Genomic DNA, 20,378 nt, shown 5'->3' on the forward strand with positions numbered 1-20,378 from the left:
TCTGAAAATAATGCATCATACAAAGACTTCTGCACTGTACAGCAACAAGAGCTCGATCGAACAGAATTCATCCTTCGATCGAACACTTTGCACGAAGAACCACTCGAGCGAGAAGTTACATGTGATCGATCGAGTAATATTCATAAGGAAAGCTCTCGATCGAGTACCATTTTTGCTATGTCATTTGGGCCAGTTTCGGATGACGATGTAAAAGAAAATAATGGTTATGCTGAATCTCCCATTTGGAAAGCCGAGCTGGATGCTTTAGAGGCTACGATTTATGGGACAAAACTCAAAAGGGAGGAGAACGAGAAGGTAGCTGAGTCCACGAATGTTTCTAGCACGGTAGAGGTAATATACTCTTTTGCCAATGATTCCGACATTAGAAGCGACCGACTTGAGGTGGTTAACGATAACTTCATGGTTATTGTTATGGCTGATAGTAAACTACCTCATGGGACTTCTGCTTTCTGTTTTGATGCTCCACCCTCTCCCGGTTGGACAAATAAGTTAATAATTTTTCACCATATTTGTCATCGGAAATTTGTTAGGTTGAGACGGTACCTTAGACTGCTGTTATATGCTCCTTTTCTATTTTGGTGCTACTTATGCTTTTGTGTAGCACATGCGCAGATCTATGACCAGTTCTTAAGAGCTTTGAATTGCTTTGATTGTGACCACTGGGTTAGCTGAGGTGAAGATAAGAAGAGGTCGAGCTGGGACCTGTCTGAAACTAGCGCTGTCTGGGAGGCAACCCGGTGTTTAATTTTTTTTTCGATTGATTTACAAACATTTTAGTTTTTGTTGTGTGTGTGTAATAATTGGTTTTTACAACTATAAACTATTCTACTCGATCGCCTTGGTGGTTTTTGGTCATTTTTGTGGTTGTTATTTGCATCTTTGCAGGTGCTTCACTGACGCCTAGGAGTACGCGCAATAGGGAGCTTTTGATCGAGCTATTTTCTACTCGATCGAGTGTTTGACTCCCTCGATCGAACGCTTATCTTCCTCGATCGAGCACCTACCGAAACTGACATCTCGATCGAGTAATCCTTTTTCCTCGATCAAGCACTTTTGCAGCCCATTCTACTCGATCGAGTACTTTGCACTCTCGATCGAATAGATTCGTTTTGATTTGTTTCCAATGACGTTGCTATGAAGCTGTTTGTGACCTCCCATGTTGCTAGCTGGTTTGGGGAGGTCCCTATTTTGCGTTATCTTGTAAGTTTTCCGCATCTTCACTCTTCTTTTCAGTTTGCATTTCCTTTCCCTATTTTTTGGTACAATGGAGGCATTGTACAGTTTGGTTTGGGTAGGGTATATGCACCCATATCTGTGTCTGCATACTGTTTTTATTGCATTTCTGTTATCACGTTTAATTTTCCGCTTGCATTGTCTTTTATTTTCAAAAAATATGAAAATCTCATAAAATTTATAAAATTCGAAAAAATTCAAAAAATATCATGTTTATTTTTGCATATAGGTTGAGTAGGAACGGTGGATTTCAGTGATGAAATTGCACTACATTTAGTCATTTCACTTAACCCTTGCGATAAATTGGTATCTTTTTAGCTTTGACATTTTGCATATCTACGAGTTAATGTTAAAAGTACAGCTGATCAAATAGACTTGACCTGATAATTTTGGCAAACTACTTATAATTTCTAAGTTTTAGAGCCTCAAAAACTGGTGTCATTTATGACCAGTTCATGTAGGATTGTGAGTAGTTACTCCTTGCATAGCATGTTTCATTAATTTGCACGTATATGAAATTCAATTGCTTTTTGCCTACATACATTCGGGTTTGTGGTTGGTGTCACATGCAGGGAGGTGCTTACATTCCCTTTCTTTCATTTTTACCCAATTAACTCCACTATTAGCCAAATTTGCCTTTTGACCCTTAACTACATTCCAAATTTAGCCTGCCGTGTCAAGCTAGTTAGTGTATGTTTTTGCGATATACAATTTATTGTTCCAAGTTTGGTTTGTATTGCATGATTTGGAGTCGGCAATTTATGGAGGAAAGAGGATGAATTGAAAAAAAGAAAAAAGAAAAAAAAAATCAGAAAAAAAAAACCGAGAAGAAAAAAAGAAAAAGAGAAATGAAAAAAAAAGAATTTGTTTGTTAACTGTTTTTGCTCCTCTGCGATCATTTTATCTTTTGAGGAGCTGATTTTATGCGGTTTGGTGAGTTTATATGCCGAATTAAGGGCATTGTGCTTATTTTCGATGGATTAAGAAGCGGATATGGTTCATTTGGTTCTGTTTAGGTACTAGCTTGGCCGCCTATACCCTCACATTTCCAAAAAAAATATTTTGCCTTTTCTTACCCATTGCCTCACTTTTCTGTATTTTTGTAAGCCCTCGGCTGTGACGGGACCTTGTTTGGTTGGAATGTATGTGTGGTAGATAGAATTGTCTATCATATTAGCTGCATGCATGTCTATGTGGGTCGTAGTTTAGGTGAGCGACTATATTTCTTTCTCTCTTACATTTAAATTGCTTACCCTTTGCTTCATGAGAGAAGAGTGACCCGTGAGAGTCCATTATTAAAGGTCTTGCAAGGTCGACGGTTCAACTTTATTATAAACATCATACAACTCGTTTGCATTTGACTAGTCTTACTATAAGTGTCAGTTTGTTTGCATTAAACCGGTTTAAGTAGACAACTTGTAGCTAGCTCCGAGTTTTCTATTCCGTTCCATTAGTTTGCATTTAGTTTACTCGAGGTCGAGTAAAGGTTCGGTTTGGGGAGATTTGATACGTGCATTTTATATAGTCCTTTCTGGCCTCTTATGCACGTATTCCTATGCTACTCTCGTAATTTCATGCTACGAAATACCCCGAATATTCTACTTTGGTTCGTTTGACTTTAATTGCAGGAATGGATCCGAAAGTAGCATAATTGAGACTGGAACTGTCCCTTTTGCTTGCATTTAGAAGATGAGTGGGTTTGGAGCGGAAACGATGCTGCCTTGGGTTGCGACAGCCGTGTCAGTTACACTCCTACAGAAAAAAGTTTCAAAAATTATGACTAAAGTTACAATCGTACAAGACTAAAGTTACATTCATAAAATTACAATATTTACATAAAATTTATAAATCAGTAAAATTAAATAAATTCAAATTTTGATATTAGAAATTGTCTACAAAAAATTAAAGTTTCAATTTTTAGCATTAAAGTTTCACACGTAAAACATTAAAGTTACATTTACAAATCAGTAAAATTAAATAAATTCAAATTTTTATATTAAAATTGTCTAAAAAAATTAAAGTTTCAATTTTTACAATTAAAGTTTTCCTCGTAAAACATTAAAGTTACATTTATAAATCAGAAAAATTAAATAAATTCAAATTTTTATATTAGAAAATGTCTAAAAAACTTAAAGTTTCAATTTTTAATATTAAAGTTTCACTCATAAAACATTAAAGTTACATTTATAAATCAGTAAAATTAAATAAATTTAAATTTTTATATTAAAAATTGTCTAAAAAAATTAAAATTTTAATTTTTAGCATTAAAGTTTTACTCGTAGAACACTAAAGTTACACTTAAAAATCAAATTTATATATTTAAAATAAAATTTTATAACATAAATTTAAATTTTTATTCACTTTAGGTGGACTCATTTGAACTTGCCTATATATATATATATATATATATATATATATATATATATATATATATATATATATATATATATATATATATATATATATATATATATATATATATATATATATATATATATATATATATATATATATATATAAAGAGAGAGAGAGAGAGAGAGGGGGGGCGGGATCTCGTGAGTTTGGTTCTTATGGTGAGTTTGTGCTCACAAATCTCAGCCATTGGATAAATGGAAATAGAAGGCTAAGATTAAATTTACCATTTTCTTTTTTTTTTTCGGTTAGGGTTCTTCTTTTCTTCATCCCGTGTTGCTGTTATCTTTTGCTCTTTGCTCCGTTGTCCGGCCACCTCTGCTGCCACCTCTGCCGGTGCTGTTGGACTGGTTTATTTTGTTGTAACAGGTTGTGGCTGCTGTGGGGTTTGGGTTCAATTGCCGCCTGCCTTTGTGGTTGTGGTGGTGTCGGCTGCTTATTGATCACCACCGCAGTGGGTGGTGCGTTGGTGGTCAGATGGGCTGCCCTTGTGGATGCTGGTAGCGGGTACATTTTGAGCTCTTAGCTTCTTGTGCATGAGCCTGTTTAGTGGTTTCCGTTCGGGTGGTGTTTGTTGTGGGTTTATAGTTTTCTGTGCAGGTTGGTGGTGTGTTCCTTCATGCCTGAACTTGTACGGTTTCACTGTCCTTTTTCGAGTCTTCATGCGTGTCCGGATGGGTTTGGTAAAGGCCTTACTAAGGCTACATGGCAGAAACATTTTCAGGTCCGGCATTGTCATGATGGTGCTTTAGAGCTTACGCGTCAAACTCTTGTTGATAGTCTGACTGTTTTCTCTAATGCCGAGAGTACATTGAAGCGGATTGGGCTTTGGTTGTGTGGGGTATGCTTTAAAACCCGTACCACTCGCGCTAGATGTCGGCATAGTCGGGGTGATATTGTGATGCCTCCGGAGTGTGTTGATGGCCTCTACAGCTTTTATATTTGTGGTATTCCAAGACCTTTGGCTCCTTCTACTTCGGTTTCTTCTAATGATAGTGTTGGGCTTGTTCAGTGGTCTATATCTTCGCTTGATCGTTTATTGTCTTTGGGCCTTCGCACCGTGAAATCTATTCCTCCTAAGTGTCGTCTTGGGTTTGCTCGTGCTTTGAAAGGAGCCCTGGATGATGTGGCTGGTTCTCCTAGTGATCTCTCCCGCTGGATTCGTTTGCTTGTTTTACCACTTTGTCTCCTTAAGACTTTTGCTCGTCGGAGTAATCTTGAGTGTAGGACTGCTATTCGGCGTCAGCGTCAGGGGGAGAGTATTGCCAGGGCTATCCTTGCTTGGGGGGTACCTGGGGGGGTTTGCAGCTGTTGCAGGAGTGTTTGGATGAGGGTCCTTCTTTATTTGCTGTAGAGGAGGATCTGGATTTGAGTGAGCTTAACCTCCATCAATGTCGGAGGAAGATTTGTGATGGTCACTATACTGCTATTGTTCGGGTGCTCTCTTCCTCTGAGGTTGCCCCCTACTCCGATGCCACTCTTGTGGCCTTGCGTGAGAAGCATCCTATTGCCCCGCCTCCTACTTTGCCTCCTTTGTCTGGGGATCATCATCCTCTGGTTGCCTCTTCGTCAGTGGTTTTGGATATGATTCGGAGCTTTCCATGTGGTACTTCTTGTGGGAGGGATGGTTTTCGCGCCCAACACCTGATGGACTGTTTGAGTGGCGCAGCTGTGGCTATCTCTGATGATTTGATTGCTTCTATTACTAGATTGGTTAATCTTTTTCTTGAGGGTCGGTGTCCTCTTGCTCTGGGTGAGTACATTGCCAGCGCCCCTCTCACGCCGCTTGTTAAACCAGGTGGTGGTATTTGTCCGATTACTGTTGGCACTGTTTGGAGACGGCTTGTCTCTAAGGTTGGTGCTTTTCTGGTTGGTCCTTCCTTGTCTTGTTACTTTGTTGGTCTTCAGTTTGGGGTGGGTGTGTCCGGTGGAGGAGAGGCTATCTTGTGGGATTTATCTGTATGAATCCCTTTATATTCAAGGATTATAACGAATTTAATGAAGACGATCACTAGTCATAAAATAAAATACATAAACAAAAGTAAAGGATTAAGAGATAACATTCGGTCCTAGCAAATACGGCCTATGAACAATATCGCAATGATATTCTCCTATCAGTTGCACCCAAGATGATATGAGATATGCCCTTTGATTATGCTAGAAATCGATCCAAATTTTCTGTAAAAATTTAGGTTATTTGTGTTTTTCTTGATGAGAGGGAGGCAAGAATGGCTTAGGAAAAATTAGGTTAAAAATTCTATCCCTCTTCACCCTATAAAACCGAGTATATAGATGATTAGGGTAGATTTTCTTGTTTTATTTTTCGGCCCATATGCTAACCGAAATAAGAGAGGTCCATTTCTCTTTTTTTCGGTTTTTACAAAAATGTATAAAATGTGTAAATTGTCATCTAGTGAGGATCGAACCCATGACCTCTTGGTTTGTGTACCCTCACTATTACCACTATGACACATTCATCTTGTTGATATTAAATATAACCGATTACATTTAATTACGAATTAACAGATTAATTCGTCCAAGCTAACATTACATACATATAATTAAATATAATTTATTATATTCAATTTACGAATTGACAGTTAATTCGTCTCAACTAATATTATTTAATCTTCATTAAATAATTGTCTCATCAACACATTGACTAACTGTTTAGTCATATTAGGCATCAATGTGATTATATTTCTATAACCACATCTCTCAAACACATCCTATAGGTGTGACCTTTAGGGACCAGGTGATCACCGCCATCTGTATGATAATAACGTCAAACTTTCTAGCAAGCCAACCGTTATTAGGTAATCGTTAATGAACTGATTAAAAATACGAAGTATACCCTTGTGAACCTGTAAGAGATTTACAAATGTTATCACACTAATTTGTGGAGGACACAAGCTCCAACAAACTCCCACTTGTCCTCCCAAGTGTATGTGCGATAACCGATTCTCATATCCTAAAATTTCTCCCACTCAATGTAAAACAATTTGCAAATCCGTATTCACAAAGGTCGTATTTTACAAGTGATCATCATCAAGAGTGGTTTCCCCGACTAGAGAGTAACTTAACTGATAAACGAATCAACATTCGAGCATGGCCATGCATTTCAGTTACAACTCCTCGAGTGGCCCTGAGAAATAACTATACCTGATAAGGGTTGGATATTTTCCTCAACTCGAATCCTGCAGATGTAAGCACGGTGAAATGACCCAAAAAAATCTACTTAGCCTCCGATTCACGGACCGTGAGAAAGAAACCAAAGTCACCCAAAAACTGCCTTAATCTCAAGAGACAGTCGATAGTCAAAAGAATCGACTCTAGGAACACAATGTCTGTCCTATCCACGACCTGGCACCGAATGTTTTTAAACAGTTAGGACTCCATTACGTTGTCACAAAAAGTTGTCCTACGAGGTATCGTTATAATCTCGCATCTGTGATCGATCAGTCAACCGTTTGACTTATGGCTCGTTGAACCCACCATCAATCGACTGCACAATATAATAGCCGGAGTTATCAGCTCACATTGGCGATTACGGACCAAAACAAATGTAATGTAATCCAGTTCACTTTGTGGCGTTCAATGTTGTCAGTACAATCCACATGAAAAACAAAATATTATAATAAAACGATGAAGTTATAAATAGTATATGAAAAAGATAATGTATCAAACCCATAATCAAGTACTACAACTCAAGAACATGTTTAATTCCCATGGAATTAACGTTCCCTACATGCTTATCATAATTCAACGGTTTAGTGAGAGGATCCGCGATGTTATCATCCATCGCGATCTTGTCTATCACTATCTCCTCTTGCTCCACGTAATCACGGATCAGGTGAGCTTTCCGATGTACATGTCTAGATTTGTTGCTAGACTTTGGCTCCTCAGCCTGGAAGATGGCACCTCTATTGTCACAATAGATGGTGATCGGGTCATTCGAACTAGGAACTACCGTAAGTCCTTGTAAGAATTGACGCATCCATATCGCTTCCTTTGCTGCCTCCAAAGCGGCATAGTACTCGGATTCAGTAGTAGAATCTGCTACAACACTCTGTTTGGAACTCTTCCAGCTGACCGCAGGCACCATTAAGAGTGAAGACGAACCCGGACTGAGATTTTGAGTCATCTCGATCCGTTTGGAAGCTAGCATCTGCGTAACCGATTGCGCATAGCTTAGTATCGCCTCCATAAGTCAATACCCAATCCTTAGTCCTCCGTAGGTACTTGAGGATATTTTTAACACCTATCCAGTGTGTTTCACCTGGAGTCTTTTGGTACCAACTCGTCATACTCAATGCATATGCCACGTCTGGACGTGTGCATATCATGGCATACATGATCTATCCTATTGCAGATGCATAAGGAACACGACTCATGCGCTCAATCCCTTCAGGCGTCGTGGGTGACTGAGACTTGCTCAACTGCATCCCAGTCGTCATTGGAAGGTTCCCCTTCTTGGAGTTGGTCATGCTGAACTTCTCAAGAATCTTATCCAAATAAGACTCCTGACAAAGTGATAACGTCCGTCATGATCTATCTCGGTAGATACGAATTCCCAAAATGCGCTGTGCCTCACCCAGATCTTTCATCTGGAAATGGTTCTTCAACCATTCTTTAACCTAAGATAGGAGAGGAATGTCATTCCCAATCAACAGTATGTCATCGACATACAATATCAAGAAGACAATCTTGCTCCCACTCGACTTGATATATAAGCATGGTTCCTAGACCGATCGAGTGAAACCATACTCTTTTATCACCTGGTCGAAACGATGATTCCAACTCCGAGAAGCTTGCTTAAGTCCATAAATGGAACGCTTAAGCTTGCATACTTTCTTAGGATGTTCAGGATCTATGAAACCTTCGGGTTTCACCATGTACAACTCTTCCTCCAAATAACCGTTTAAGAAGGCGGTTTTCACATCCATTTGTCAAATTTCATAATCATGAAATGCGACAATCGCTAAGATTATCCGAATGGAACGTAACATGACAACAGGTGCAAAAATTTCATCATAATGCAATCCGTGCACTTGAGTGAAACCTTTTGCCACAAGTCGTGCCTTATAGTTATCTGGTTGCGCGTCTACAGAACGCTTTATTTTGTAAAGCCATTTGCACTGTAGAGGTTTTACCTTATTAGGTAAATCAACTAGATCCCATACGTGATTCTCATACATGGAGTCCATCTCGGATTGCATGGCTTCGAGCCATAGCTTTGAGTCGGAATAGGCCATAGCACCTTTATAGGTAGCGGGTTCATTACTCTCTAGGAGTAAAACGTCATTCTCCTCGACCATACCAATGTATCTGTCCGGAGGATGAGAGACTCTACCCGACCTCCTAGGTTCCTCGGGAATATTAACCGTGTCATCAGTTGGAGGAATAACTTCCTCCATCCGTTCCTCGGTTGTTGGTTCTGGAATCTCCGACAGCTCGAAAGTTCTATTACTCGTCTTGTTCTCGAGAAATTCTTTCTCTAAGAACGTCGCACTAGCCGCAACAAAAACTCGATGTTCGGTAGGCGAATAGAAGTAATGACCAAATGTTCCTTTTGGATAACCTATAAAGTATGCTTTGACCAATCGTGGGCCGAGCTTATCCTCGTGTCTCCACTTGACATAAGCCTCGCAGCCCCAAACCCGAATAAAGGACGAGTTAGGGACCGTTCCCTTCCACATTTCATATGGAGTATTGTCGACAGCTTTAGTCGGACTTCGGTTAAGTATAAGAGCAGCTGACAAAAGAGCAAAACCCCATAATGAATCAGGCACTACCGTGTGACTCATCATGGATCGAACCATATCAAGTAAGGTTCGATTTCTCTGTTCGGACACGCCATTTAATTGAGGTGTTCCAGGTGGAGTTAACTGTAGAACGATTCCACAGTCTTTAAGGTGTTGATCAAACTCATTTGAAAGATATTCGCCACCCCGATCTGAACGGAGTGCTTTAACCTTTCTACCCAGTTGGTTCTCAACCCTGTTCTGGTATTCCTTGAATTTCTCAAAGGACTCACTTTTATGCTTCATTAAGTAGACCTACCCGTATCTACTCAAATCGTCCGTGAAAGTGATAAAATATCTATAGCCATCTCTAGCGGTAATTGACATAGGTCCACAAACATCAGTATGTATGAGTCCTAATAGGTCACTAGCGCGCATTCCAACACCTTTGAAGGAAATTCGAGTCATTTTGCCAGTGAGACATGATTCACACGTGCCATATGTAGAAAAATCGAATGCGGGAATAGTCCCATTATCGACGAGTTTCTTCACGCGTATCTCATTTATGTGTCCCATTCGACAATGCCATAGATAGGTTTGATCTTTGTCACCAACCTTTATTTTCTTATTATTCACGTATAATACTTCCGTGGTTTGGTCTAAGTTGTAAATTCCATTCATGGAAACTGCTTTGCCATAAATCATTTCATTGAAAGAGAAAATACAGCTATTATCCTTTATTGAAAATGCAAAACCGTCTTTAGCAAATACGGAAACTGAAATAATGTTCTTAGACAAACTGGGTACATAGTAACAGTTATTTAAAATTAACTCAAAACCACTAGGGAGTTGGATTACATATGTTCCCTTCGAGACAGCAGCAACTCGTGCTCCATTCCCGACTCGCAGGTCCACATCACCTTTTTCGAGAGGTATGATGTTCTTTAGGCCCTGCAAATGATTATACAGATGAGAACCACAACCAGTATCAAGTACCCAAGTTCCGAAACTTGCATGGTTAATCTCAATCATATGAATATAAGATGACATACCAACAGGAACAACGCGGCCTGCTTTGATGTCCTCATGGTAGACGGGACAGTTCCTCCTCCAATGTCCAGTCTTGTGACAATGGTGGCACTCTATGTCACCGCCCTTGCTCTTTGCCTTGCCCTGTGAGCCACTAGTCTCACCAGGCGCACTCTTACCGTTTCCTGGCTTTTTAAACTTTAGCTTACCTACAGCTAGGTCGCCATTCGTCGTGCCCTTACCCTTACTTTTATTGGAAATCGTGAGAACATCCTGCTTCATGCTCCCACTCAATTTCATATCCTTCTCGGTTTGTACGAGAAGGGAGTGGCTCATGAGGACTCCTTTTCAAGTCATTCATGTAGTAGTTCGCCCTAAAAAGGGCAAAACCATCATGAAGAGAATGAAGCATTCGGTCAATGACAATGCTCTCACTGATTTTGCAATTAAGTGCCTCCAACTTCTCGACATTCTCAATCATGTGAAGAATGTGTGGGCTAAGCGGTTGGCCCTTTTGGAGTTTCGCATCAAAGAAGCGACAGGTATGCTCATAAGTAACGATCCTCGGTGTTTTGAGAATTCGTTAGTGAGCGTGGTGAAAATCTTGTTTGCACCTTGGGCAATAAAGCGTCTCTGCAAATTGGTTTCCATTGCAAAGATGAGTACGTTCTTTATCGCACCCGCTTCCATAGCGAAGTCACTATAAGCATCAATATCATTGATTCTTGCATTTGGGCCTGGGTTTGGCGGTATTGGCTCGATTAAGTACTTGAGCTTACCGTCGGAATGGCAAAGATTCCGTAGTCTTTGCCACCCGATCCAAAAGTTGGACCCGTCATTTTTCAGACGTGTGAACTGATTCATTTGGTCCATAAAGATTTTAAGCCAGGACTCGCGTCCAAGTGTGACACTCGGCATTGGGATTTCGTTATTTCCAGCCATTTAGTTGTTACAGTATTATCAAAATATACGTGTTCTACACTGCGAGAAGAAGAATAAAAAAAATAAGCGTGTGCATCGTTTATATTTTTAAGTCTAATGAACTACTGTCATAACGCGAAGACTCAAGCATTTATACAATTGACCTCCCTCAAGAATTATATAAATGATCCCAAGACTCAATTCTCTGTAAATTGATAAGCTAACCTTTTAGCTAATTCTACCGTTAGAATTCTTGGTCGATAAATTTCTGTAAATTCTATCTTTTAGTCCATCATAATCATGAGAAACTCTTCGGACTATAATGTTGAGATAAACTAAGTCAACACAACTACTTACCCAACGTAGAAGGGGTCATATTATGCCTACCGACGAAGAAGGGATTCATAGTTGTTTGTCCTTATAAAGACTAGTCTCAATTTCCGTTTTAGAGGAAGATCCCATCAACTTTGTTTTAATTCATTTTAAGTGAACTAATATCTAGCATGCGAGAATAAATAAACTAAGGTGATGGCTTAAAAGTCTGTGACATCCGTATGTCCATGAAAACTAACATACAACCTATATGAGTCAATTTTCATGCATTTTAGTAGTAGGTGGTTTGGTTTTAGGCGGAATATGATGCATAAACTATCATGTGAATGAAAAGCAATAAGAATGAAAACGTAAAAACAATAAAAGTCCTAGTGTGGCCTATCCTATCAAAATGAACAATAAATACAAGTTTGGAATCCATCCTTGGACCCGAGAAGCTTGTCTTGATGTTCCATCTTGATCCATGTAGCGGGAGTGAGCTCCAATCTCCATATTTAGTCTTATTTTGAAAAATACAATAAATAAAATTTACATAATAAACCTATTTATTATATTCTAATTTCAAAACCCAAAAACTAAAGAAAAAGGAGATTCGAGATCTCATAATTACATAAAAAAATCATGTTTCCTTCATTACGAAAACATAATTTGACTAAGGCCACACTAAGTATTACAAATTACAACCGATTGCAAAAAAAAATACGTAAATAAAATCATTCAACGATTCATTCAACAAAATTAAAATGCATCAACTAAAAATAAATTAAACATACATGACACAATTCCTTAATTATGTTGATTAATTTATCCAAACCACTTATTTAAAAATTAAATTAAGTGACAATTCCTCAATTAATCACATTAATTTCAATCTCAATTCATATTAAACTTGTAATATGAATTTAATCCATCAAAATTTTAAACTGCTTTAAAATAATATGGTATCTTTAAATTGTGAACCGTTTCACAATAACTAATTGGCCAAAATCAAAACAAAATTAAAAAACTTTTTTTTCTTCTTTTTGGGTCTCGGCAAAAAGAAAAAACAGGAAATTTTTTTTTTTTTTGTTAATCTTAGCTCACGGCCAAAAAAAAAAACAGCCCTTCCATTTTTTTTTTTCTCGGCAAAATAGGAAAAAAACAAAAAAAAAAAACAGAATCTTATTTTTATTTTTTTTGGCTCGGCATTTCTGGAAAAATGCAACAAAAACAGAAATTTTTTTTTCTTCTAGCTCACGGCAAACCCTAAAAAATAAGCCGTCTTTTTTTTTTCTTTTGCGGCAAAAAGCCCTAATTCAAAAATTCGATGAAGAAAATGTTTACAGTTGCTATTAGAACATGATTTAGCAAATGAATTAATAAACATGATTAATCGTATATGCTAAAACTATATAGCAAAAACAAATTCTTATATCATCGACATGACGATTCTATTTGCATTTTAACTTAATCTGCATTAAATCAAAATCTACCAATTCTTCATATGATAATTTTAACTGATTAAAACAATGATATGAAAAATGAAATTGGAAATAAATCATCAAACAAAAGAAAAAAAACGAAAAAACAGACCGAAAAAAAAACTCTTCTCGGCAATAAAAAAATTTTCAGCCGAAATACCCTTTTTTTTCGAAATTCCTTGTAATGTTTACATACAATTTTATGAAAATCATCAAAATTAAAATTCGTGGCCTTGGCTCTGATACCACTTGTGCTTATGCTAGAATCGATCCCCAAATCAACAGATTAATTTTAGGTTTTTTTGTGTTTTTCTTGATGAGAGGGAGGCAAGAATGGCTTAGGAAAAATTAGGTTAAAAATTCTATCCCTCTTCACCCTATACAACCGACTATATAGATGATTAGGGTAGATTTTCTTATTTTATTTTTCGGCCCATATGCTAACCGAAATAAAAGAGGTCCATTTCTCTTTTTTTTCGGTTTTTACAAAAATGTATAAAATGTGTAAATTGTCATCTAGTGAGGATCGAACCCATGACCTCTTGGTTTGTGTACCCTCACTATTACCACTATGACACATTCATCTTGTTGATATTAAATATAACCGATTACATTTAATTACGAATTAACAGATTAATTCGTCCAAGTTAACATTACATACATTTAATTAAATATAACTTATTATATTCAATTTACGAATTGACAGTTAATTCGTCTCAACTAATATTATTTAATCTTCATTAAATAATTGTCTCATAAACACATTGACTAACTGTTTAGTCATATTAGGCATCAATGTGATTATATTTCTATAACCACATCTCTCAAACACATCCTATAGGTGTGACCTTTAGGGACCAGTTGATCACCGCCATCTGTATGATAATAACGTCAAACTTTCTAGCAAGCCAACCGTTATTAGGTAATCGTTAATCAACTGATTAAAAATACGAAGTATACCCTTGTGAACCTGTAAGAGATTTACAAATGTTATCACACTAATTTGTGGAGGACACAAGCTCCAACATATCTTGCATGCCTTGAATCGGCTCATTGAGGCTCGGGGTGCTGATATGGGACTTTCTATGTTGCTGGTTTATTTCCATAATGCTTTCAACCTTGTTGATCGTGCGACCATGCTTAAGGAAGTCCGGCGCCGTTGCCCGGTTCTTTCCCGTTGGGTGGAGTTTTGTTATTCCAGCCCTGCCCGTCTTTTTTATGGGGAGCATTGCTTGTGGTCTTGTCAGGGTGTCCAGCAGGGTGATCGTTTGGGCCCTTTGCTTTTCGCTTTGGTTTTGCATTCCTTGGTATGCAAAATCCGGGACACTTTTGACCTCACTATGCAGGCGTGGTACTTGGATGATGGCACCATCGTGGGGGATACATTGGAGGTGGGGAAGGTATTGGATTTGATTATGGCGGATGACCCTCGTTTTGGACTGTATCTTAATGTCTCCAAGACGGAGGTCTCTTGGCCTGTTAAGGATCCTCAGAGTCGGCTTCCTGGGGTTTTCCCCCTTCTATTGCTCGGCCCTTGCGTGGTGTTACTGTTTTGGGTGGACCTGTCAGTACTTGTCCTGGTTTTGGCAGTGAGATTGTGGCAAAGAGAGTAACTAAGACCATTGATCTAATGGACTTGGTTGCGAGGATTGAGGACCCGCAATGTGAGTTGCTTCTACTTCGAGCTTGTACTGGTATTTCTATGCTCTATTTCTCCTTACGTACTTGCTCCCCCAGTATTTTTGGGTCGGTCCATCTTCCTTTTGATGCTGCTCTTCGTTCCAGCTTGGAACGTATTATCACCGCGTCCGGCCCGGGTTTTGGGGATTGGCAGTGACGCCTTGCTACATTCCCTTTTCATCTTGGTGGTCTTGGTGTTTATGCGGCGAGAGATGTTTTACACTATGATTTTATTGCTTCCCGTTTGCAGTCTGCTGATTTGCAGGCTAAGCTCCTCGGACCTTCTGGTATTGTAGCTACTTGTAACATTCCGTTTCACCCGCTTGAGTTCATGAATCCTTGTACTAGAAAATCTGTTTGGTAGTTGAGCGAACTTCGGGACGAAGTTCATTTTAAGGGGGGAAGACTGTAATACCCCGTATTTTATATTGTTTATCGAGTCGAGTAATTGTCTGGTCGTATTGATATCTTAGAATCGGGTTGTTCGTAAGCTTGTCAAGACGGTTTAACTGAATGAGATCACGTAACTAATTCTTTTACCAACAACGCGGACCCATAACATTTACCCACTTACCCAATCACGCTTACCCATGACCCATTTACCATCTAACCTAAAATTTAACCTAATTCTACCCTAACATCCTAAACCCTACTCCCTCAACCGCCTACCCCTTTTCAACGGCCCATATCTCAGCCTTCACGCAATTCGAGAAAGAGAGAGAGAGAGCGTGGGCATTGACGGCGCAGCAGGGAAGAGCTTAGGGTGGTTGTCGACGTGGTGAGGCGGCCCTGGTGGTGGTTGTCGTGACGGTTTAGGTAAGCAGTCATCATTCCTTTTTCTCTTTTGTTGGTTGTCAGGTTGTGGTTGTTGTCTCGGTGTGTCGCAGGGAGGTAATAAGGGTGGTTGGTGTCGGGGTAATGGTGTTGGGTGGTCTGAGTCGCTCCTATTGGTGGCGGTCAAGTGGGTTTTGGGTGGTGGTGGTGGTTGTGAAAGGCGGTAGCGACAGGGGTAGCCAAAACGGGTTTTGGGTTACGGTTTCAGACGGGTTTAGGTGGGTAGTTTTGGGGTGGTGCCACCGTGGACTAGGGGGAGGTCGAAACGGTGGCGCTATGGTGTCTGTGTACGTGGCTATACGGGGAGCAGAGTGGTGGTGATAGGGTGGAGTCTTTGTTGACAACGGCGGTGGGCGTGGGGTTGTGTTGCGGGGGTCTCTTGTGGTGGCAACCATGGGAGGTGGAGTGAACCGGGGGGGAGTTCGTGGCCACGATCGACTCACCGGCGGGAGTCGCCCCGGTGAGGGTGTTGGTGGGTGCTCAGGTCAGACCCGGTGTCTGACCTGGCGGCTGTCACGGTGGTAGGGGGCGCGTGGGAGTTCGGGAAACGGGTTGGAAGTCGTGGGTTTGGGCGTGTTTTAGTCGGCTTTGATTCGTTTCTTTATTGTTTAAATTATCGTATTTCGTAGTTAATTTAAATTCCCGAATCATTTAAATGATTTATTTAATTTAAGTTCCCGAGTCTTTTAAAATAATTAGAGACGGATTTTGAGTCGGGTTTGTTAAAAGGGAAGAGTTACTATATCGGGAAAGTTTCCATTTTAAGAAATTCTATTTTTCAGTAACTTCTATTTTGGGAACGGGAATAGTTAAGTAATTGGTTATCATTTCATTATCTTTCAGAGGGCGAATTATTGTGGATTATCACTGAGCTTCTGACTATTTTTACTGCAGTTTTGAGGTAGGGAAATACACTTGACTTACCGGTGTTATTAAATTGTGTTGATTTGCTGTGTTTCATATTACCAAGCTGTGATCGTTGACTTGTCCGTGGTTGTGATTTATGTTATGTTTCATATACTGGAGTGTGGGTGAATGAACCGTTCGTGTTGAGCATGTTATCTCATTATTTTGATAGCTGGCATGATTTCATTCATTGATATACATATTATATTGCATTGATTACTGTTGAGCATTGCATATGCATTGGAGTTAGAGGATGGTGTGGTGGTGACGATGATGAGATACGATGTGATGTTGTGATAAGGCCTAAGCTGGTTCTGCAGGACCTGCCCTTGTGTCCTCAGCTGCGAGCTGGCAGATCGACTACGGTCGATATATATAGTCTACCGGGGATCGGTATGGCTGGGCGTTCCGGGTTATGAGATATGAGATATGAGTTGAGGTGGAGATGGAGGTGACGGAGGAGCATGCATATCATACTTTGTTGTTTCGTTGTATTCCCTACTCAACCTCGTGGTTGACCCTGTGTATTCGTGAACACCTGTGATGACCCAAATATTGGCGAGCAGACTTGACAGGTTTAAGAGATAGGACGGGAGCTGGATGGGCGTGAGACACTGGATCGGAAGACTTAGTAGCTAGATCACTATTTAGAAGACTTTCACTTTTATTCATGTTAATTCTTGTAATTTGATGTAAATGAAGTTTTGTTATAATTAAGTTAAAGTATTCATATAAATTGCCTTGGAGTTTCATTTGTTATTCACTACCTCGGGAAACCGAGTAGGTAACGGTTCGGTTTATTAGGGAATGTCTTGCCAAAGGCTCCTTCATAAACCGGGGTGTTACACTACTGGCCCTGCTTTTGACGATGCCGCGCAGGTGTTTACCGCGACTATAGGCTCTGGTATCTTAGGTAACCCTAGTGAAATTGCTGCCCCTAAACTTATGAAGAAATTGGCAGACATTTATTTCGCGACGGTTGCTACTGCCTCAGAGTCTGTTTTCTCTTTGACACCATGCCAGCTTGCTTTGTGGCAGTCTCAGCAGGGTTCCCACTCATCTGATTGGTTGCGTGCGGTTCCTATCTCGGGGTTGGGTCAGACTATGAACGAGAGGACTTACCGTAGTGTGCTTGGGTATCGTCTGGGTGTTCCGTTATTCACGGTATCTAGGCCATGTCCTGCTTGCTCTCGGGTTTTTGCTGGTGATGTTTTTGGGGACCACGCTATTTCTTGTACTGGTACTGTGGGCGTTCAACATCGGCATAACCTCGTCCGTGACATTCTTGTTGGAGCTAGTGTCCTCCACAATAGTGCGTTAACATAATAAATCTCATTAATAGAATATCATCAGATATTTAATTATTTGATCCTCGTCAGTTGATTAACGTAAATCGATAACGGTTGGCTGACTAGAGTTTGACGTTATTGTCGTGAGACGGCGGTGATCAACTGACCCCTTTCGGTCACACCTAAAGGAACGAACCCCAATTGATAACTAATTAATTGTATGAGATACAATTCATTTAGTCCCTTGATTTATCAACTAAGAGGTTAGTCGATTAGTATTAGAGAGATTTCGAGTTGCGAACTCGAGGAGCGGCGATTATTATTTAATTATGCGATAATTAAATAATAAGTTTTGGGAAACGGTTTTAGTTAATTAACTGTTAATTTACTAAAATTGTACTAATTGATTAATGTGATTAATATTAGTACGTAAATAATATGTGTAGTGGTACACGTATATTTACGGAGTGAATTGGACGAATTTATTATGGAAGCATTTAAACATGAAACGATGTTTAAAATGAAAATTACACGGATTTGTGCGACAAATATAAAAAACCAACATGGACCCGTATATGGTCATGTGGACCGTGTAAAATAAGTGCAATGAATGATTACTTACATAATCATTTTTACCTTATTTTGTATACTACCATAATATATGTCTTATACTACATTTTGCATGTGATGTAAGATAAAAATATAAAACAAAAATTGTCCACTAAAGACTCCTTCCACCCGCCACTTCCTTTCCCCCTTACACACTCCATATATTTGTTCACTTGCTCACACTACCTCTCTTACACAATTCATTATTTTGCATGTGAACAAAACTTCCTCCATCTCTCTACAATTATTCTCTAGTATGCATTATTACTAAGAATAGTTAGTAATATTACTAGTATTATTATCAAGGGCACATATTAATAAGTTACTAGTTCTTACTTATTAATATTATTTGGGTTGTTCTTGGGTGCTACTTGGAGGAGACTTTCTAGTTGAAGGTTATACAAGGAGGATCATCCACATATATTTAGCTCAAGAACAAATTAGTAAGGAGAACTAATTTGTGCCCATTTTACCTTATAATCAATGTAAGGAAATTGTTTTTCCTTATACTTTGTTTTTATGCTTTCATATTAGCATGCATGTTACATAGATCACATAAATAACTATTTATGAGATAAATTTATTTTATTAGAGAGTCTAATATGGATCTATGATCTTTCAAGTGGTATCAGAGCATAGGCTTGTAATTTGCATGTTGATTTTAAGCATTTTTATGAATTATGAGATAATTAGTAAAAACTCAAAAATTGTGTTAGAAGAGGTTTTGGCACGAAATTTTTGGGACATGCATACCTACTGATCTCAAAAGGTTTGTGGAATTTTTGGTGATTTGTCAAGTAATTTTGCTAATTTTAATGATTTTTGGTAGAAAACCGAGTCAAAATGTCGCATTTTAGTGAAAAATTGACTAAAATTAGTTAAATGTTGATTCGGTGCATGGCCTTTTTATGGTATTTCATGCATGTTTTCTACTGATTGTATGCAAAAGGTTGAAGGTTGGTTCGAATTTTTTTGCATGTTTATTGATTTTTTGAGTAAAAAGTCGATAAAAGTCAAATTAATTAATCATAATTTCGAAATTTTTGATTCTGCCCATGATAAATTTATGTACATTTAATAATATTATTTAAATGTCAAAAGTGATTTTGCATGTGTGTTTTCACTTTGTTTTGATGATTTATTGGTTTTAGTGGTTAAAAACCGATAAATATCGATCTTTTTCTTCACAAAATTTATCCGAAATTTTTGGGCAATTTTTATGACTTTTTGGTGTTCTTGGGAGTGTTCCAGAATACTAAAATTTTTTGTTTCAATTGTTTGGGTAATTTTTCAATTATTTTGGATTTTTACTTAAATATTATGATTTTTCCGATTTAATTAGCAAATTATCACCAAACCAAACTAATAATTTGTCATAAAATTAGTGAGGACTAATTTTGAGGTTCAAAACAGTTTGGACTATTAGTTTGGACTTAAATGAGATTTAAGAGTTAATTATTGATTTTTACATGTTAAAAATCGATTAAATCCACAAAACCGAGATGGATACCAATGAATGATAGGTAGGGCGATTTTGGCATCATATTTACAGCATTTTAAGCATATTTATTTAAGTTGAATGAATGATTGTCATTTATTTAAAGTATTTATCTTTTGTACCTAGTATGGCCTAGTTAATTTTTAATCGTTATTACCCGAAATGAATGGGAATATCGATTTGTTTGTAATTAAATACGATCTCGTATCGTCGGTTTGTAATTAATTAATAGTTTTATTCATTTTATTAATTAATGTATAATAGGAATAGCTATGTAATTAATTTGTAATAGTTATTTTTACCGGCGTTTCAAAAGACGGATTACAACGAGACGGAGTCTATTTTTGGAAGGTGTTCCAAATCCCACAAGGAAGAGCCACTTAAGGAATGAAGAGGCAAGGGACCAAGG

At 38.5% G+C, this 20,378-nt stretch overlaps 1 protein-coding gene across 2 annotated transcripts in view; it reads left to right on the forward strand.

Annotated features, from left to right (window-relative positions):
- The window catches only part of LOC141598370 (uncharacterized), an 85,940-nt gene that overhangs the window by 63,615 nt on the left and 1,947 nt on the right, over positions 1–20,378 (forward strand). Inside the window, exon 1 of one of the 2 annotated variants that reach the window (XM_074418139.1) lies at positions 18,627–18,956. The exons of the other annotated variant lie outside the window; for it this stretch is intronic. The gene's annotated coding sequence lies outside the window, so the exon portion shown is untranslated. Of the gene's footprint in view, positions 1–18,626; positions 18,957–20,378 lie in introns of those variants that run through there. 2 annotated transcript variants of the gene reach the window in all.

The sequence above is a fragment of the Silene latifolia genome, chromosome 9 (genome assembly GCF_048544455.1).
Source record: "Silene latifolia isolate original U9 population chromosome 9, ASM4854445v1, whole genome shotgun sequence".
NCBI lineage: Eukaryota > Viridiplantae > Streptophyta > Magnoliopsida > Caryophyllales > Caryophyllaceae > Silene > Silene latifolia.